The following is a 13,305-nucleotide window of genomic DNA, read 5'->3' as shown; positions in this document are numbered from 1 at the left end:
TCAGAACTATACACAAAGGAGGGCTGGCAGGAAAGGCTGTAGGAACTGGAGGACTCTGTACAGACAGTGAGGGGAAATGGATGGTGGAAGGTTAGAGGTAATGAAGGTGCTGTAGGACAGGATGGAGGAGTGCTGTTGGGACTGGAGAAGGTTACAGTGACATCATGTGCTGGAGAGGCTGGAGGGAGGTACACAGATGGGGAGGTCAGTAAGGGCTGGATGTTACAGACAGAGTGGGCTGTAGGTACTGGACAAGATGACAGACAAAGTTTTGTTATAGTGTCTTGGTGATAGTGGTCATAACACTAGCTTTCAAAGTCATTTTGGAAAAAATAATATAAAGATAGGCCAGAAGTGAAGAGGCCAAATTTGTGGAAACCCTCTCATCATTAGAATATCACTGTCACTGTGCATTATCATTATCACGAGACAGGATCTGGCAAACACAGACCGGGAGAAACTATTTGCAGTTGGGTTCATATTCAGAAAGAGGAAGTGTGTCAAAGTGATACAGGGAGAATTCAAGGCCAGTGTGTTCTGTGAAGAGTGAATGAAAAGGCAGTAACTCCAGTGAATACTGGTCAAGCGATATCCTGAGCTTGATAAAGGAAATACAATGCGATGAAAACAGGCAAAGACCGACCAATGTATAGAGAGTGCAAGGGGATCCTTAAAATGACGGGCAAATAATGGGAACGAAATATCCTTGGCAGACACTGTTATGGAAAGGCGATAAGGTATTTAACGAGTATAGTTGGAGGAAGTGGATTTCCAGGTAAAGAGCGAGGCTTGATAGAAACCAAAGGGACAAACTGTGCATGGAGCCAGAGGACGTAGGTGAGGTCTTCAATGAATACTTCCCATCTGTATTCACACAGGAGAAAGGCATTGTAGCTGGGGATTTCATTTGGGACAGTGAGGTTCGAGAACAAGAAAAGATGAATAAGGAGGAGATATTAAATGTTTTCACGGGCATAAAGGTGGAGAAAGCCCCAGCCCAATGAAATGTATCCCAAGCTGCTATGGGAGGGAAGGCAAGAGATTGCTGGGGTCCTGGTGGATGTATGTAATACTTTGCTGGCCACATGTGAAGTGCCGAATGACTAGAGGATGGCTAAAGTGGTTCATTTGTTCAAGAGCAGCAGGGACAGGCCAGGTAATTACAGAGCGGATAGTCTGACAGCAGGGAGAGGGAAATTATTGGGAACGATTCTGAGAATGCATCAACACTTCCAAGGATCACCTCGGCAGCGTCACCACGGATTTGGTCTGAGGAAATACTGTCTGAGGAAATCAGTTCAGTTTTTTTTTTAACTGGTGTTTTAAAATATTGAGGAGGGCAGTGCAGATGATGTGGTTTACATGGACTTGAAGAAGGCCTTTGACAAGGTCCCTCATGGAAGGCTGGTCAAAACGTAAAGAGCCACTGGGATCCAAGGCAAGTTGGTAAACTGGATCCACAATTAGTGGATAGACTTCTTCGTGTTTGGAATTCTTGCAACAGTGGGCGTCCAACAGGGATCTGTGCAGGAACCATTGCTGGTTATTATGTACATTAATAACTTGGATGCGAAAGCAGAAATAAAAATTAGCAGGTTTGCAGAGGATATGAAAGATGAGGGGATGTTCTCAGCCTGCAGTCTGATGTCCATCATATGATAAACTGTGTAGAGTAATGGCAGATGGTGTTTACTTCTGATCACTGTGAGGTAATGCACTGTGGAAGTCTCATAAGCGAAGGATATACATCATGAATGGCAGGTCGTCTTGGAGTACCGAGGAACACAGGGACCTTGGTGGGCAAGTCATTGGATGTCTGAAGTTGTAAGAACAGGTAGACAGGGTGGGGAAGACACCTGAACTGGATCAGGAAGGGGACGCATATCCTGGTGGGGCGAATTGTTAGAGCTGCTTGAGAGGATATAAACTAGTCTGGCACTGTGTTGGATCTTAAACAATCGTAAGGCCAGACAGAAGATTGAGGCTGGTGCACAAGTTAGAAAGAGCAATTTCAGCAGACAAGACAGGAAGAATATAGCAGGAAATGGGGCGAAAACTGATGATTAAACTACATTTATTTCAATTCAAGGGGACTGACAGCTAAGGAAGATGAACTCAGGCCATGGATTGGAACAGTGGAATGGGAGATTATAGTTATGACAGAAACACAGCTGAGCGAGGGGCAGGACTGACAGCTCATTGATTCAAGATAGAGGGACTGCAGGAAGGGGAGGCAAGAGAGGACGCGTGATGGTGGGTTTTGATTGCATGAATAATCACAGCAGTACTTAGAGAGGATATTGCTGTGGGATTGCCCACTGAAGTTATGTTAGTGGAACTGAGAAATAAGAATGGGTCATCACTTTGATAAGATTGTCCTACTGACCCCGAATAATCCGTGGCAGACTGAGGAACAAATATATCAGGAGATCTCAAATATCAATCAGAATAATAGGGCTGTTATGGTTGGGATTTTTCAACTTTCCAAATCTAGACTGGGACTGCCAGTGTTCAGTATTTGCAAGGGAGGAATTTGGTAATTGTGTTCCAGAAAACTCCCAATCAATATGTAAATGGCCTGAAAAGAGAAAGGGCAAAACCTGACCGCCCCTTGGGAATCAAGGTCGGGAAAGGGACTGAGGTGTGAGTGGGAACGCATTTTGTCAAAATGACCACAATTCTATGAGCTTGAAAATAGAGATGGAAAAGGACAGGTCTGGTCCACAAGTTCAATTTATGAAATGGGGCCAGACCAATCTTGATAGTATTAGACAGGAACTTTCAAAAGGTGATTTGCGAGACTATTTGCAGGAAAAGGGAAGTCTCGCAACGAGAATATTTAAAAAGTGAGTTAAATTGAGCGATCACCACCAGTATGTTCCTGTTTTTGAGCAGCTCAATGCGGAAACACTGGCTGTCTATTGAGGATCTGGTCAAGGAAAAGGGGCACATGTCAGGTATCGCCAGCTGGATCAAGGGAATCCCTGAGGATCACAGGGGCTGTAGGAATACACTTTGGGTGGAAATTAGGAATGCAGAAAGGGTACATGAAATAGCCTCGGCAGAAAAGGATAAGGAAAATCCAAAAGTGATTGTATAAATATATTGAGTAAAAGAGTAACTCGAGACAAAATAGTGTCCCTTAAGGAACAATGAGACCACTGATGTGTGGAACCGCTGGAGATGGCTAAGACGTTTAACACATTTTTTTACTCCAGAACTTACTGTGGCCAAACACTGGGGAACTCAGGGAACAAGAGTAATACGTTAGACCATATTTGGAGTTCGCTGCAATTCCAGTATCCCTGCTCTAGGAAGGATGTTGTGAAATTTGAGAGTGCTCAGAAAAGATTTACAAGATGTTTCTGGGGTTGTTGCTGAATAAGCTGGGGTTATTTTCCCTGGAGCATCGGAGACTGACTGGTGACCTGACAGAGGTTTATATAAACATGAGGGATATTGTGTAAATATTCAAGGTCTTTTCCCGGGGGTTGGAGAGTCCAAAACTAGAGTGAACAGGTTTAAGGTTAAAAGGGAACGGTTTAAAAGCGACTGAAGGGTCAGCTTTTTTATGCACACGGTAATGTGTGCATGGAATGAGCTGAGAGAGAAAGTAACACATACTGATACTATGACAACCTTTACGAGATGGATGGGTATATGAATAATAAGGGTTTAGAGGTACATGGGCCAAATGCTGGTAAATGGGATGGATTTATTTACATCTTCTGGTCAGCATGGATGAGTTGGACCGAAGGGTAGTTTCCATGCTGTACATCTCTATGACTTGAAAAGAGGGCATTTATAGAAGAGATGGTGTTGGAGGTTTTAAAAACACAAAGATTATGTAAAGCCCCAGGACCTGATTAAGTGTATCACAGTACATTGTGGGATGTTAGGGAAGAAATTGTGGAGCCCCGAGCAAAGGTATTTGTACCATTGACAGACATATGTGATGGGCTGGAAGGCTGGAGGCTGACATAGTGGACAGTGAAGGAGGTGTGCTACGATTACAAAAGGGATCTTGATGATTTGGGTGAATGTGCTGAAAAATTGTAGATGGACTTCAATCTGTATAAATGCAAGGTAATGCACTTGGTAAAACAAACAAAGGTAGATTCGATACAATTACTGTTCGGACCTCAGTTAGTGTTTTAGAGCAGAGGGACCTCCGAGTTCAGGTACATAATTCTTGAGGTTTGCATCACAGGATGGATAAGACAGTGCTTGGCATACCTGACTATTGCTCAGTCCATTGAGTGGAGGATTTGGGACGTCATGTTGAGATTACACAGACATTTGTGAGACCTGCAATAGTCTGTACAGTTCTGCTCGCCCAGTTATAGGGAGGATATTATTAAGCTGCGGGGGGTTCAGAAGAGATTTACCAGGACGTTGCTGGATCCGGAAGGTTTGAGTTCTGAAAAATGGCTGGATAGGCTGAGTTTTTTTACTGGAGCCTGGAGTTTGAGATGTGATGTTATAAAAGTTTATTTTAAAAAATGACTTATGGATCAATTTAATGGTAGTTGCCTTTTCCCCAGGATGGGGGAGTCTCAAGAGGAGGGACCACATCTTTAAGGTTAGAAGAGAGAGATGTTAAAAAAAATGGGTGCAAATTGTTACACAGAGGGTGTTTTGATTGTGGAATGAACTTCCTGAGGAAGTGGTGGATGTGGATACAATTACAACGTTTAAAAGCCAGAGATACTAAACGAGTATTTTGCATCAGTTTTTACTGTGGAAAAGGATATGGAAGATATAGAATGTAGAGAAATAGATGGCGACAACTTGCAAAATGTCCATATTACAGAGGAGTAAGTTCTGGATGTCTTGAAATGCATAAAGGTGGATAAATTCCCAGGACCTGATCAGGTGTACCCTCGAACTCTGTGGGAAGTTAGAGAAGTGATTACTGGACCTCTTGCTGAGATATTTGTAACATGGAATTCTCACAGGTGAGGCGCCGGAAGACTGGAGGTTGGCTAACATGTTGCCACTGTTTAAGAAGAGTTGTAAGGAAAAGCCAGGGAATTATAGGCCAGAGAGCCAGACGTCGGTGGTGGGCAAGTTGTTGGAGGGAATATTGAGGGACAGGATGTACATGTATTTGAAAAGGCAAGGACTGATTAGAGATAGACATTTGTGCGTAAGGGATCATGTCTCATAAACTTGATTGAGTTTTTTGAAGAAGTATCAAAGAGGATTGATGAGGGCTGAGTGGTAGATGTGATCTATATGGACTTGAGTAAGGCGTTTGACAAGTTTCCCTATGGGAGACTGACTAGCAAGGTTCGATCTCACAGAATACAGGGAGAACTAACTATTTGGACACAAAACTGGCTCAAAGAAAGAAGACAGAGGGTGGTGGTGGAGGCTTTCTTATCAGACTGGAGGACAGTGACCAGTGGAGTGCCACAAGGATTGGACCTAAGAATGGTGAAAATGCCAAGGGTAAGGGAGTCCAAAACGCAAGGGTACAAACTGGAGGTGAGAGAGCAAAGATTTAAAAAGGGAGCTGAGGGGCAACACTTTCCACAGAGGATAGTGTACAGATAGAACGGACTGCCAGGGGGCACATGCGAGAAACAAGAACAATGACAACATGGAAAACACATTTGTGCATGAACATGGAGAGGAGAAGGTTTGAAGAGCTAAGGGCTAAACGCAGGCAAATGAGACTCATTCAATATCTGAAACATGGGCAGCATTGACGAGTTGGGCCACAGTTTCTGTTTCCGTGCTGTATCACTCTGTATCCAGCTAAAGAGGATTACAGTACGGAAATAAAGCATGCTGTAGACACTGAAGCAAGTTACAGCGATAGGGATGGTAGTCTGGAATGCAGTACGTTTCAAATATGTGGAGGGACTATCGGGAAGGGAGGAGGTTACAGGGGCAGGAACTGTTATAGGAGTTAAAAATGACTGAAGACACTGGTACACAAGCCAAGTCATAAGTACAGTGTTGCAGAGTAGTGAGTCTTAGCACAGTGTTGGAGGGAGAACTCAGAACAGAAAGATCCCAGGCAGCATTCACAACATCTTGTCGGAGGCCTGCTTTCCCCTCTGATGTCCTGATGCTCACTAAGACAGCACAGGACTGGATTGATAACTATGAACTCCCTATGCTGTCTCAATGCAACATAAATTAAAATAGAGTTGGTGTTTGAGCTAGGGGTGTGTCTGTACTGTACTGTGCTCCCACTCCAGCACTGTATCTATGTCATGTCTTGTTAGCGATGTTAGCAGCCCTCTCATTGCTCTCTGCTCTGTGCACTCTGAGTGATCTTACTTCACTGCAGGATTTATTGAAGGCTCCACATCTCCCTATCCTTTGTCTCTCTGGCTGACCAATCATCTTCAAAGAGGTGTTGGACGAGACACCTAGCAATTGGGAAGTCTATTGAGTCAGCACCTTCCTGAGAACCTACAGGAGACAGAAATAGACAGAATGGGAAATTAGACTGATGCAGAGAGGATTACACATGGAGAATGGAAATGAGCCCCAAAGAGATCTGGAAAATCCCAGTCTCCATTCCTGGCCTATACTGTTGCACCTCTCTGGAATGGAGAATTCTGCTGGCTCAGGATCTAAAGGAAGTGCAAGAGTTGGAGGCACTGACAGAGGCGGCAATTAGATCCACACAGTGAGGGATACCACATGGAGGGAGACTGAGTGATATCACCAGAGTGCTGGAAGACCTCAGGATCACACAGTCATATTGGAAGAATGGGTTTAGCTTCATGATGCCCTGGTATCAGTGCTCAGGGATGAGCAACCAGTGAGCAGGTGAAGTGATGACCGAGTGGTGTTATTGCTAGAGCATGCATCCAAAACCTCAGCTAATGTTCAGGGGAAGTGGATTTGAATCCCACCATCAATAAATTTAAAAATAGTAATTAACAATCCATGAATAAATATGAAACCATTGCTGATGTAAAAAAGAGAAGGACATCTGCTCATCCTCACGTGGTCTGCACGATATCCCCACAGCAAAGTGTTTGCCTCTCGATTACCCTCTGCAATGGCCGAGCAAGTTACTCAGCTCAAGGGCAGCTCGGGCTGGGCAAGAAAGGCTGGTCAGTCAGAGACACCCACATCCCATACCTGATTTAATAAATAATCCATTAGGATGGTCCCACTGGAACGGTGCTGGGACCAGGGTCCTGGCCAATCACGTCGGTAGATTACTGATAGAGAGGATGCAGGGACAGGGTTCAAGTGAAAGGAGCTTTCGAAATCCAAAGGAAAAAGGTGAAGTATGGGAGCAACATGGGATTATGGCTGAAGACAAGCAGAAAGGAACAGGATGGGACAGTTTAACTGAAACTGTACATCAGGGAATCGAATTGTGACAGGAAATTATGGGAAAGAGTAAATTATGGATAATGTCTCATCAATAAGGTAGATTGATTTGTGCCAGAGAGAAAAGAGATTTAGACATCAGAGAGATGTGGTTACAGAGCGAACAAAAGGTTGACATAAATATTCAATTGTTCACAACCTTGCGGAAACTCAGGCAAAATGGGTAACACTAACAATAATGGGTAACAAAGGCATTACAGTGAAAGTATTTGGTCTCAGATCATGAAGTAGAGTCAGTATGAATGTAAATTCTGGCTACTACTTGCCAAGGACACAAGCAGCTGAACAGTTATACCCACGGAACAGCATTCCGTTGCTCATAACTGCAATAAACAGGAATCAATTGGAATTTTTAATAAAAGCTTTGTGATAATTTTGGGACACTTCAATATTCCCAAAATCTCACACTGACAAGAGCGATATTGAAAGAGGAGTTCAGAGAATTAGTTTTCAGTGTTTCTTTAAGTAACAAATTGTGCAATGGTTAGGGTCACAACTATCTCAGAGCGACTGTTGTGTGATCAAACTTAGTGAATGAGTAATGTCACCTGGGGAGATCCTCTGGGAAATTGTGATAAAGTGCAGTTTAAAGAAATATAAAGTTTTAAAGTGAATCACAGAGAGGACAAATTACAACTAGAAACAAAAACAGCCAATTACATGAGTTTGAGAGGAGAACTGACCAAGGTAAAGAGGCGAACCCGACTGAGATATGTGCCTGTAAATGAACAGTGGAAAATATTTGAAGGAACAGTGTAAATCACTCAACAAAGAATATACCATTGAAACAGACAAAACCTCAGCAAGAAATTCCCACCTGCCCCTCACTCAGGACAAAATGTATCCTATTAGATTATGAGGCTTAGAAGATCACCAAAAAGTACTTAAAATCCTGAAGTGAGAGTGTGTTTTCGAAGTAAGTTTTAAAGTGATTGCAAAGGGTCTGCTAGCAGGAGGGCAGCAGTGGGAAGGGGAATCACTGTCAGGGTATAATGTCACAAAAGGAACAGGGAGAGGTGAAGGTGCCGGAGGTGGTGAGAGTGTTACAGAGAGTGGTCAGGGTGTTACAAAGCCAGTACGGATTGCTGCAGCTGGAGGGGTTTGCAGAGATAGGGAGGGACATATGTACTTTTATTTAGTCATTCATGGGCTGTGGACATCACTGCTAATTACCCAGAGGACACTTCAGAGTAAGCCATATTGCAGTGGGTCTGGAGTCACATGTTAGCCAGACCAGGTTAGAACGTCAGATGTTCTACACAAAATGAGGTCAGGGAACCAGATGAGTTCTTCCCACTGATCAACTCTGCTTTTATGGTGGCCTGACCAATGTCTTGTACAGATACAAGATGAAGTCCCAACTCCTACTCTTAATGCTCTCCCCAATGAAGGTAACCATCCCAAACGCCTGCTTCACCGGCCTGTCTCCCTGTGACACCACTTACAAAGAACTGTGTACCTGCATCCCTGGGTCACTGATTGACAACACTACCCAGGACCCGAACATTAACTGTACAAGTCCCACCCTGGTTTGTTTCACCAAAATGGAACACTTCATATCTATCTAATTAAACTCCATCTGCTATTCTTCAGCCCACTATCCCAGCAGTACTATTCATCCTGTTGTATAACAGATAACCTTCATCGCTGTCCAGTTTACCGCCAATTTCAGTGTCACGCAAAAAACTTACTCAACTTACTTAACAATATTCCCATCCAAACCATTTATCCAAATGAAAAACAACAATTGACCCACTCCACCGCTGGTCACATGCCTCCAGTCTGAAAAAACAATACGTCTCCCATCATCCTCTGTCTCCTACCATCAAGCCCAATTTTCTGTCCAGTTGACAAGCTCCTCCAGAATGCCATAACCTTTTACACTGATCTGAGCTTATTACCCAGTTTAACATACGCCATTTAGAACACAGAACAGTACAGAACAAGACCCTTCGCCCATGATGACCCGCCAATATTTTATCCGACCGTAAGATAAAAAAAAGTATCAGATAGAGTTTAATTCAGATAAATGCGTGGTGCTGCATTTTGGGAAAGCACATCTTAGCAGGACTTAAACACTTAATGGTAAGTTCCTAGGGAGTGTTGCTGAACAAAGAGATCTTGGGGTGCAAGTTCACAGCACCTTGAAAGTGGAGTCACAGGTAGATAGGATAGTGAAGGTGGTGTTTGGTATGCTTTTATTTATTGGTCATAGTATTGGGTACAGGAGTTGGGAGGTCATGTTGCAATCGTACAGCACATTGGTTAGACCACTGTTGGAATACTGCGTGCAACTTTGGTCTCCTTACTATCGGAAAGATGTTGGGAAACTTGAAAGGGTTCAGAAAAGATTTACAAGGATGTTGCCAGGGTTGGAGGATTTAGGCTCAAGGGAGAGGCTGAACAGGCTGGGGCTGTTTTCCTTGGAGCGTCGGAGGCTGAGGGGTGACCTTATAGAGGTTTACAAAATTTTGAGGAGCATGGATAGGATAATAGACAAAGTATATTCCCTGGGGTTGGGGAGTCCAGAACTAGAGGGCATAGGCTTAGGGTGAATGGGAAAAATATAAAAGAAACCTAAAAGACAACTTTTTCACACAGATGGTGGTACGTGTATGGAATGAGCTGCCAGAGGATGTGGTGAAGGCTGGTACAATTGCAACATTTAAGAGGCATTTGGATGGGTATATGAATAGGAAGGGTTTGGAGGGATATGGACTGGATGCTGGCAGGTGGGACTAGACTGGGTTGGGATATCGGTTCAGCATGGACGGGTTGGACAGAAGGGTCTGTGTCCTTGAAGTACACCTCTATGACTCTACCTTCCATACCCTTCATTTTATTATCATCCATGTGCCTACCCAGAAGTATATTAAATGTTCCTAATGCATCTAATTTTACTGCCACTGCTGGCAGTGCATTCCATACAGCCACCAATCTGTATGTAATGAACCTACCTCTGAAATCTCCCCTTAACCATCCGGTAATCACCCGAAAATTATAACCCCTTTTAATAACTATTTTTGTCAGGGTAAAATAACCTCTCTCTATTCACTCCATCTACGACTTTCGTCACCTTGTTCACCTTGCCAAGTCACCCCTCACCCTTCTTCACTCCAATGAGAAAAACATTAGCTTCATCAACCTTTCTTCATAAGACATGCCCTCCAGTCCAGGCAGCATCCTGGTAAATCTCCTCTTTACCCTCTCTAAGGCTTCCACATCTGTCCTGGAATGAGGGAACCTGAACTGAACACAATATTCCAAGTGGTGTCTAACCAGGGCTCTATAGAGCTGCAGCATAACCTCACAGTTTTAAAACTAAATCCCCAAACTAATGAAATCCCACGCAATATATCCCTTCTTAACAAGCCGATCAGCTTGGGTGGCCACTTTGAGGGATCTATGGACTTGGAACCCTAGATCCCTCTGTTTCTCCACACTGCCAAAGATCCTGCCTTTAACCCTGCATTCTGCATTCACATTCAATCTTCAAAATGAATGACTTCCAGATTGAACTCCATTTGCCATTTCTCAGTCCAACTCTGCATCCTGTCAATGTCCCCTTGTAACCTACAACAGACCTCCACACTATCCACCACTCCACCATCTTCGTCTCATTGGCAAACTTACTAATCAACTCTTCCACTCACACATCCAACTTATTCATAAAATCACGTAGAGCAGAGGTACTGAAACCACTCCCAGCAGAAAACCACTGGTCACTGAGCTCCAGGATGAATTGTTTCTACGTATCATTACCCTCTGTCTTCTGAGGGCAAGTAATCCTGTATCCAGACAGACAGGTTTCCCTGTATCCCATGTCTCCGTACTTTTTGAATGAGCCATAAAGGTGTTTTGTCACATTCTCAAAAGATTCAATAAGATTTGTAAGGCATGACCTGCCCCTGATACAAACATGCTGACTATCTCTAATCAAACTATGGTTTTGCAAGGAATAATAAATCCTGTCTCTCAGAGTCCTCTCCAATAATCTGCACACCACAGACATAAAACTGACAGATGTGCAATTCCCAGGATTATGCCTATTCCCTTTCCTGAACAAGGAATAATATTTTCCTGCCCACAATCATCTGGTCCGACTCCAGTGGACAGTGACGGTGCAAAGATGCGCAGCAATCCATTCCCCCGGTTCCTGAAGAAACCTTGGACGCATCCAGTCTGATTCAGCGACTAATGTATCCTTATCTTTTACAAACTTCTCAGCACATCCTCCTTCTTAACATCCACCTGTTCACGTCTATCAGTCTGTTTCACACTGTCCTCACAAACGACAAGACCCTTCTCAGCAGTGAATACTGAGGCATAGTATTCATTAAGGACCTCCCCTACCTCCTGTGATTCCAGGCACAAGTTCCTTCCACTATCCCAGAGTGGCCTTATCCTCACTCTGACCATCCTCTTGTTCCTCCCATAAGTGGAGAATGCCTTACGGTTTTCCTTAATCCTTCCCAACAAAGCTTTTTTATGTCCCCTTCTAGTTCCCCTAAGTCCATTCCTCGATTCCTTCCTGGTACCTTCAGGAAATCCCTACAGTATGGAAACAGGCCATTTGGCCCAACACCTCCATAACAACCCTCCAAACAATATCCAACGCAACCCCATTCCCCCACCGTTTTACTCTCCATTTGCCCTGACTAATGCGCCAAACCTACACATCCCTAAACACTATGGGTAATTTAGCATGGCTGAGTCACCTAACATGTACATCTTGGGCTGTGGGGGAAAAGTAGAGCACGTGGAGGAAACCCACACAGACACGGGGAGAGTGTACAAACTCAAACAGACAGTCGCCTGAGGCTGTAATCGAAATGGAGTCCGTGGTGCTGTGAAGTCGCAGTGCTAACCACTGAGACACCGTGCCACCCAATGTAACTCTCTGGAGCCCTGTCTGATCCTTGCTTCCTCAACCTTAAGTAAGCTTCCTTCTTCCTCTTGACTAGATGCTAAAGTCCATGTGGACAACGTTGACTGCTCTGACTTCACCTATCTTTGGCCACCTCCTCGAACTGTCAATCCGGTTTGTGAAACATGGTTTTCCACTCACAAAGCCATGCTGACCATCTCGAATCAGCCCTTGCCATTGTAAATTTAAGGAGCTGCTTTCTCTCAGAATCTCCTCCAACAACTTCCCCATTACTGGGCTCACTGGGCTGTAATTTCCTGGCTTTTCCCTGCAGCCCTTAAGTGGTGGAACAGCATTAGCCAACCTCCAGTCTTCCAACACCTCACTGTGTCTGTTGATAATATAAATATCTCTGCTGGGGACATTGCAATCTCTTCCCTAGCTTCCCACAATATTCTAGGATCGACCTAATGAGCTACTGAAGACTGATCTATCCACAACAAATACTGGCTAGACTATTTTGTCTAATTTCTCACCCATCTCCTCTGGTTCCACACATAGGTGAACTGATTGATCTTTAAGGGACCCTATTCTCTACCAAGTTACCCTTTAGCCCTTATTGAAACTTGTGTAAAGGCTTCTGATAATTCAAATACACCACATCCCCCACATCACTACACCCCTCCTAAACCCCTACAATTTAGCCATTAATATTCACACCAACAAATTAAATCTAACAGGCTCAAAAACACATTCTCTTTTATCAAATGTGTTTCTAAGTGGCCAGTTATTGTATATTGACATATCCTTTCTAACAATGTCAGTATGGTCCCGACGTACTGTGAGGATAACAATATTTGGTTTCAGACTGACAGCAGAAAGGGTTATGGGAGATCTTGTTTATCAATCTGAAAAAGGTAGCTTACAGGTTCAGCAGGTAATAGAGAAGGCAAATCAAATGCTGCCATTTATTACAGAGGGAATGGAGTCTAAAAATAGGCGGGTCTAGCTAAAACTATACAAGGTACAAGTCAGTCCACACCTCAAATATTATGAACAGTGTGAGTGCC

The 13,305-nt window shown here is 43.8% G+C and overlaps 1 long non-coding RNA gene across 3 annotated transcripts in view; it reads right to left on the bottom strand.

The window, feature by feature from the left end:
• LOC132813933 (uncharacterized) overlaps positions 1-13,305 on the bottom strand; it is an 89,848-nt gene that overhangs the window by 59,119 nt on the left and 17,424 nt on the right. For all 3 annotated transcript variants that reach the window (XR_009644220.1, XR_009644219.1, XR_009644221.1), the window contains exon 3: positions 6,295-6,429. This is a non-coding gene — a long non-coding RNA (uncharacterized LOC132813933). The remainder of the gene's footprint in view (positions 1-6,294; positions 6,430-13,305) is intronic.

Source organism: Hemiscyllium ocellatum, unplaced genomic scaffold (assembly GCF_020745735.1).
Source record: "Hemiscyllium ocellatum isolate sHemOce1 unplaced genomic scaffold, sHemOce1.pat.X.cur. scaffold_546_pat_ctg1, whole genome shotgun sequence".
NCBI lineage: Eukaryota > Metazoa > Chordata > Chondrichthyes > Orectolobiformes > Hemiscylliidae > Hemiscyllium > Hemiscyllium ocellatum.
Note: the sequence above shows the minus strand (reverse complement) of the source record. Positions and strands in the feature narration are given on the sequence as shown.